This window comes from Rhineura floridana, chromosome 7 (genome assembly GCF_030035675.1).
Source record: "Rhineura floridana isolate rRhiFlo1 chromosome 7, rRhiFlo1.hap2, whole genome shotgun sequence".
In the NCBI taxonomy this organism is placed as follows: domain Eukaryota; kingdom Metazoa; phylum Chordata; class Lepidosauria; order Squamata; family Rhineuridae; genus Rhineura; species Rhineura floridana.
The window spans coordinates 77,590,956-77,599,111 of NC_084486.1; the positions used below are offsets into that span (position 1 = coordinate 77,590,956).

At 40.6% G+C, this 8,156-nt stretch overlaps 1 pseudogene; it reads right to left on the bottom strand.

Annotated features, from left to right (window-relative positions):
• Positions 1 to 1,705: 1,705 nt before the first annotated feature.
• On the bottom strand, positions 1,706 to 1,824 carry LOC133389764 (5S ribosomal RNA; annotated as a pseudogene).
• Positions 1,825 to 8,156: the final 6,332 nt, after the last annotated feature.

Here is an 8,156-nt window from a genome sequence, read left to right on the forward strand (position 1 = left end):
TACTATGTATTTGTATTCTGTTCTTCTGTAGAGTAATTGTTTATCTGCATGTGTAATTTTCTTAGACCTCAATAATTGACCAATCAATCAATATTTTACTAAATCTTCATGATAATACATTTGAAGGGCAGGGTATAAATCTGAATAAGAAATATTTCAGCAAATTACCCTTTGGAAGAAGGTTGTTCTATTTTTATCTTGTGTAATTTAGCTTTTAATTCTGCTCTTTAAAATTTTACAAATTGTTGCTTAAAAACCAGTGCCACTTGAAAAGAAGTGAAGGAATGAAAATGCAAATTAATCTCTAAGTGCACAGTGCTGAATTAAAACGAAATTTTCAATAGTAGTTGTGATGCCAGACCCATAGTGCTTAAGTTGTGGCAGGCAATCCTCCATTTATGAAAAAAAATATTATGCTGTATGATGGCACAGAAAGAGACTTCTAGACTCTAGAATCTAATATGTGCTTCCAGTCCCTGTCCTCTCACGCTGTCCAGTTCAGAGCGGGAACGAGTCGGAGACGAGGGTGCAAGGAACTCTTGCTTTATTAACGTAATGGATACATCAAAGGCTGAGCTCCTCATAGAAAAACCCTATGCTAACTCACTACAAGTCCCTAACTACCCTCTAGACATGCTCTGCAACGTGTGATGAAAGTTGACTCAGCGACCCATTCACAGTGTGGCAGTCTTAAATAGGAGAGGTCTTGGAGCATAACCTCTCACTCCTTCGCACACACGCCCTCTGCCCTGTCCACTACTCCCTATGTCATGAGCACAGTGAAGGGGGGCAAGCCTCCATGGGCTCATCTGACAGAACAGGGTCCTCATCTGCAGGCGGGGAAGCAGAGGGCTGGGGAGCATCTGGCGTCTCTAGGATACTGCTTGGCACAGGAGGAGTTACTGCTCTTTTGGAATCCTCCCCTAACAGCTCCGTGGGGGTGCTTGATGGCTGAGCGTTGTCCCATTGAGGGGCAGGGCCATCCGTGAGAACTGGCAGGGCGGCTAGCTCGCTCTCTTCCTCAAGGTCTGGGCTAGACTCAACAGCTGGATCGTCCATGCCCACTGACGGCTGAGGCACCTGCAACTCATGCCTTCCCCCTCCTTGTTCCTCAGGATAGAGGCTGGGCTCAACACCCCTGGGCTCAACACATGCTAAATGAGCCCTACCAAAGCTGGCTTCTGAAGCAAACAGCCCCCTGCCCCACTTCAGACAGCTAACCATCCTTGATTTAAAGTTGCTCAGTGAATTTGCCTGGTTAATTAATACGCCCCTTTGTTGTGTAACTGGATATGACTGCCTATGGCCTACTGTCAGACTTGAGCATGGGGTAGAGGTAGGGTTGCTAACTTTTGAATGAGACCTTGAAGCTGTGCCTAGCCTTCAACAGCCATGTGCTCTGCAGACTCAGCAGATAATAATGCTTCTCTCCATGTTGCAAAGTCCTTCCTCTGCTTATATCTGCATATTAAGCTACCATAAAGGCAAAAGAGCAGGCCACAACACTTTTTTCTTAGTGGGAAGGGGGAGGGAGAAGGAAAGAGTAACACTAATGTTTTAGTAGCTGATATATAAATGGACTGTTGTTGTTATATGCCTTCAAGCCGATTATGACTTAGGGCGACCCTATGAATCTTTTTTGGATATATTCATAGGGTTTTCATGGTAAGAGGTATTCAGAGGTGTTTACCATTGCCTTTCTCTAAGCCTACGGCACCCAGTATTCCTAGGAGGTCTCCCATCCAAGTACTAACCAGGCCTGAGCCTCCTTAGCTTCCGAGATCAGACGGGATTGGGTGTGTTCAGGGTAGTATGGCTGTAGTATATAAATTGATTAAGGAAGGAAAAAATATTTCTACTTCAAACCCTAGAGGAATTATTTGTTTGCGTCTTGCAGTTTGCACAAAAAACTTAAGATGGGTGAGCACCAGTTTTGCTCTTGTGACTATGATATCATCACAACACAGTAAATAGCAAAAGTAAGTTTATTTATTGTTGAGATCATCAAGAAAGCCTGGCATGGAAGCCCTTTTCCAAGTTTGATTTACAGCTGACCTGCTGTGACCTATCAATACAGGAAGCTGCCTTGGCTGGTATATAGCTGCATTCCCACCTTCCCTTCCTCAGGGCATTGATTCAATATCTATTGTGGGTGCAATTGCTGAAAGTGAGCAAGACTGCCTTGGTGTATTTTATCATTTCCTAGTGTGGTGTAGTGGTTAAGGTGTTGGACTACGACCTGGGAGACCAGGTCGGAGACCAGGGTTCGAATCCCCACATAGCCATGAAGCTCACTGGGTGACCTTGGGCCAGTCACTGCCTCTCAGTCTCATGAAAACCCTATTCATCGGGTCGCCATAAGTCGGAATTGACTTGAAGGCAGTACATTTACATTTTATAATAGCAAACTCAAGTGGTGAGTGCCAACATGATAGGAGTAAAAAAAAGGCCACTAAGAAACAATAGGGGGGCATCAGCATGCTCTGGGAAACCCCAGTTTCAGAAGTATATATACTCAGCAGCCACAGAACGTTGAGTGTCAAGTAGAGCAGAAAATAAGAAAACCATAGAATCATAGAGTTGGAGGGGCCTTGTAGGCAGTTTTGGCCAATCCCTGCTCAAGACAGGAAATCCAGAACCAAAGCATCTCAGGAGATGACTGTCTGGCCTCGGCTTGAAGACTTTTACCAAGGAAGATGCCTCCATCCCTGGTAACTGGGTCAGGAAGAAGGAACTGGTGAAATGATGGCTTGATTTTATCGTCCCAGGAATTGCCCTTATGGAAGTTATTATGGATTGCTAAGGTTCAAATGAGCACATCTGAGCCCATGTATACACCTAAAGTAACTCTCTGGATTCTGGCCAAAATTCTTAGCGCCTTCTTTTCTTTTCTAGTTGAAGTAACATCATTTCTTCATTTGTAGGTGAGAGTCAGACATACTGAAAAGCTTTAGCTTTTACAGCTGGACATATGTGTTCCTTCAGTTTACTCTGGAAGTAAGTATTCTGCTCCAAATTTGCAAGCATTTTTAATTTTAGGCATATCTGTGATTTTGGAGCTTGCTTTTAAAATGTTTATGTAAGCTACTAACATTCTTGTTTACAGGATGGAGATGGTTGGCATTGTTATTCCCAGGGAGTTGTTTACAGATTGTTATAAAATAGGAACAGACAGCTGCTAAAATTACATTTCTTTGAATCTGTCTTTCCACTGTAATAATAAAAAACAACAAAGATCAAGCCGGCTGAGAGCGAAGATAATGAATGTAACAAAATAAGAACAATATTAAAGGCCGTATTTTGTGCCTCCTCCAACAATGGCCAATATCAGCTGAGCAAAGAGAAAGAGCACACTTTCACACACTACAAAATTGTCTATGAGTCAGCTCAACAAATGGATGGTCCTGAAGCCAAATTCTGATGTGTAAAATTCACAAACACAAGATATGATGCCAGACAGGTAGGTGCATTTGTTCCGACAAAGAAAGGTTAATTTAGCCAAGCCTCTCCCCACCTCTGATCACCATTATTTTGTGAATCTGCATGCCACAGAATTAGCTTGCTTTTTATGGCATCTGACCATCTTTTTAAAAGTGCAACAACCACAGGATTATTGAGGAATTCATCTACTCTCAAGGAATTCACCACTTTTCTGATATTAGAGAGGAGATTGATTATGCAAAATGTGGTAAGTGCACTTGCATAGCACCCCAACTGCCTATTGTGTTGTTTTCCTGATTTATCATCTTTCATGGGCAAATTTGTCAATTTCAGTTTCTAATTTTTCCAATTTTAAATTGAGTTTACCACTGTGATATTTTTTTTAAAAAGTATTCACAAAAATTCATTGGCATTTTAGTGCATATTTCTTCTAATATAATCATTTGTGTATGCAATTTTGTTTAATATGCATTTTTTGCAAAGTTTTCTATAATATCATGTATTTTTTGTCATTTTCACTAATATATCAATTTTTATATACTCTTTCACCTAATAGATGTATTTTTCACACATTTTTTGGTTGGAGAACTATATTGCAAACTTTGGAGAAGAGTGGTTAATATCTTTAACTTTAACAGCAAAAGCCGAAAGTTTGAATCCCTCCTGTAAAATAGTGGCAGTCTGGAGGCACCCTGTATCAAATAGACCAGCTAGGTATTCATCCTCTCTCTACAAATACAGATAATTTATAGTCCTCAATTTATAGTCCTGCTGGCTTAATGAACTCAGTCAGAGCAAATACCAAGTCAGCACAACCAGAGGATATTTTGACAAATCAGCAGTAAACTTATTTCTGTGGGGAATGCTGAAAATAAGCATCAAAATATGAAAACCACACATATGTTGGAGACGCAGAAAATGGAGTCTCCTTATGAGCCCAAGGATGCAAGTCTTGTAATTTCTGATTAGTTTAATAATGAATATCTCAGATGCAAGCTAAAACCTGTAGCTCTGCAATCTTTGGTATGTAATTACAGCAGGGGTCAGCAAACTCAGGCCTGTGAGCCAAATGTGACCGTCCAGGTCTCTCTCTTTGGCCCTTGGGACTCTCCCCAGGCCACACCCTCTTTGACTGCTTTTGCCTGGCTGGAATGTATCCTTGAACTGTGAGAATACCTCTTCATTGCCTAGAAGGAGGATGGAGGTGTGTTTGTGTAGAGACCTCTAACTTTTGCATGGCTGCAATGTAACCTACTGTACGAAGGTAAGAGTCATATCCATTGCTCTCTCGGTTTTTCCATCTGGCCTGACTGAAAAAGGTTCCCCACAACTGAATTACAGGATGCTGGGATGTCAGAGCTGGACAATTAAAAACAAGAGTTTTTGAGCTCAACAGGATTTATTCTTAGGGAAGTGTGCATAGGATTGCAGCCATTTCTTTTCCTGTATTTGGGGGTAGAGAAAGCTATATATAGCTGGCCACTCTCTGGACAGAAAGGGCTTTCTTATGTTTGGGGGAAAGGAAAGGAGGAATAGGTTTCCTTTTTTTTCTTAACTGGAAAAAATTACAGTTAAAAATGCATAAGAATAAAATTAATAATTTTTCATGTGGAAATCTTTATTTTAGACATAGTCAAATGTATGCAAATAAAATTAGTAGAATAATATATTAGTTGGCTATAAGAATCAGATTATAAATTGATTTACATGTCTTTAGCTTGATTACAGCCCTAAGAGCTTCATCAAGGAATCCACTGCAACATTTTGTTGCAGGTTCTATTTGTTTATTTCCCATACTTTGAAAGCAGGAAAAAAGATGCAAATCAGAATCTTGCAGCTTATAGAACCTGGGACGGAGCTTGCAAGAAGGAAAATGAGTTTGGAGTTAGTGTGCATTTGCAGGCTTGTGGCTGGCACCTGTAATTGTCAACATGGAGAACTTACTGAGGCCCACAGGTTTGAAAGGGGATTACAAAACCAAAAGCAGACCCATTCTCACTTTGAGCGGGATACCCAGGATATATTGAAGGCCGTGTGTGTGTGTGAGAGAGAGAGAGAGAAAGAGAGAGAGTTGCTCTTCCCCTGGCCTTCCCAACCATTTAGTATTCTCAAAACTTTTCAGACTGGGACCCACTTTTAAACCAAATATACATTTGGGGACCCACTTCCTAATTTTTAAGAATGAAACCAAGGAAGCTCACAAAAAGAAATAAATCCCTTTAAAATCCAATAACCATAAAATCAAGTATAATGCAGTTGCAAAACAGCTTACAGTGGCATGATTCTGAATTTTGGGTTGGCTGAGTGCTCCTTATCACTTGAGGCTACAGTTCTGTTCACGCTTCCCTGTTTTAGTAAGCCCCACTGAATTCATTGGGACTTGCTTCTGAGTAAACATGCATAGAATTGCACTATAAATATCTTTACAGGTTGTGTGAATAATAAACATCTTTGACAGTCATGCTTATTTAAATATTGCTTCATATTACGTCCCGATAAGTATCCGATCTCACACTATGGTTGTACATTATTATTTCCTCTACATTTTAAGTGTGTCCTTCCTTGGGGTGGTCATGGTCCCCCCTGTTGTTTTCACCCTGAGGGGCAGATTAGGCTGAGAGATTGTGAGTAGCTCATGGTCACCCAGTAAACTTTATAGCTTGTTTCCATTTAAAAAATAATTAATTAAAATGATTTAAATGCAAGTAAAGTTTATTAAGTAGATGTACACAATACATTTAAAACACATCCAACTCTCATTTAAAGCACACGAGTTCCCCAAAGAATCCTGAGAAGTGTAGTTTTCCCCTCACAGTTATAGTTCCCACCACCCTTAACAAACTACAGTTCCCATGATTCTGTGGTGGGATTCATGTGTTTCAAATGTCTGTTGAATGTGCTGTAAATGCATGGTGTGGATCTGCCCTTATGCTGTGCATTCATTAGTGAACTGAAAATAACAATTTTAAAAGATACTTTTTTAAACCAGGGAAGGGCTGTAGCTCAGTGGCAGGGCATATGCTTTGCATGCAAAGGTCCAAAACTCAATCTCTGGAAAACACTATTGCTTGGAATCACAGAGGACCAATGCTAGTCCATGTCATCAGTACTGAGCTAGATGGTATCAAATGTCCTGAGTTGGTATAAGCCAGATTCCTTTGTTCCTAAAAGTGGAAAGAGAGCCAAGGGCCACAGTGACTCCAAAATTTATATGTTTTATTTATAACATTTATACACTACTTTATTGTAAAAAAACAAACTCAAAGCTGTTTACAGAAGGAATTAAAACAATAAAATTATTGGCAAAACAGTTAAAGACAGAAATTTAAAACATTCAAAATAATAAAACCAACAATGAATTCAAAACAGACAAAAATCATAATAGCTTTTACATGCCTGGGTAGGCTTGCCTAAACAAAAATGTTTTTAGCAGGTGCCGAAAAAAGTACAATGAAAGTGTCTGCCTAATGTCAATAGGCAGAGAGTTCCAAAGCGTAGGTGCTGCCTCACTAAAGGGCTGATTTCTTACAAGTACTATGTGGCACCCATAACATGGAAAGCACACCTTGAATTTGGCCTGGTAGCAAATCAGCAACTAGTGCAGATTTCAGAGCTGAGGTATTATGTACTGACTGGGTCTCATTCATGTCAACAATTGTGCCACAGCATTCTGCACTAACTGCAGCCCCTGGGTCAGGCTGTGCTGCATGGGGATATCTGTGACTTGGCTGACTGGCTGCCAGGAATTTTTTAGTTTTGGTTTTTGCTTAGGAATCCTGACTGATTGTGAGATGCTGAATTTTCTGTCTTACTCATAGGAATCTTGTTGTGGTTGGTTAAGTAATGCATTTAGGAAACCACCACTATCTTTTGTTTTACTTTTTCTATTTGCATTTCATTTACCTTTAACCTCAGCAAGAACAGTGGTTCCATGTACTCAGTTCAACCTCCTTAAATCCACTGATGATGCACCTTGTTGGTTTCATGACGGTTTGTTTCTTGCCCAGTAATGGTAAAAGAGAATTCACATCCTGAGACGTGTGGCTGCAACTGCTGTTATTCCCATGCTACTATCTGTGAAGATAGACCAAACCATGTGTGTTTTCTCTCTGTCTATTATTACTCACTGGAATTAGGTTGGCTGTCAAAGTGAGTTTATAGCAGCCCACAGTGTAGACAGAAAAGGGTAGAGAATCTTCTTACTCTTACCCATTTCTCAAACCTCTTTCTGAAGTGAAGGGTCAAGTCTGTAAAGAAGTTTGGAACAGGCATGTTAAAAGGCAGGGGTAGGGCATTCCAGGCAGGGGGCTGCCAAACCTGTTTGTATATGAATATCTTTGCAGAAGATCCCTAGTCAAGCTTTACCAAACCCTATCTACTCAGAAGTAAGTTCTAGTGAGTTCTATGGAGCTTAGTCCTTGTGTTTGGAACTGCAGCGTTCAGGGGCATCCATCTTTACTCCTGAGTGCTCCCATCTAACATCGCCAGAACACTAGGCTCCTTTCTTCCTACAATGGCTTTCTGGTGACTGGATTGGCCTGAGGGCACTTAAACCCTTCTTGCCAGAAACAAGTAGGCTAGATTAAATGTTTCCTACCCAGGCTCCCTAAGCAGGTGAGAAGGTTCCATTAGTTCAGATGGACCTGGGAACACCATCTTTTAGCTAAGATTTCCATCTTAATTTCCAGTCAGAGAAATGTTTTTGTTTGAATTAT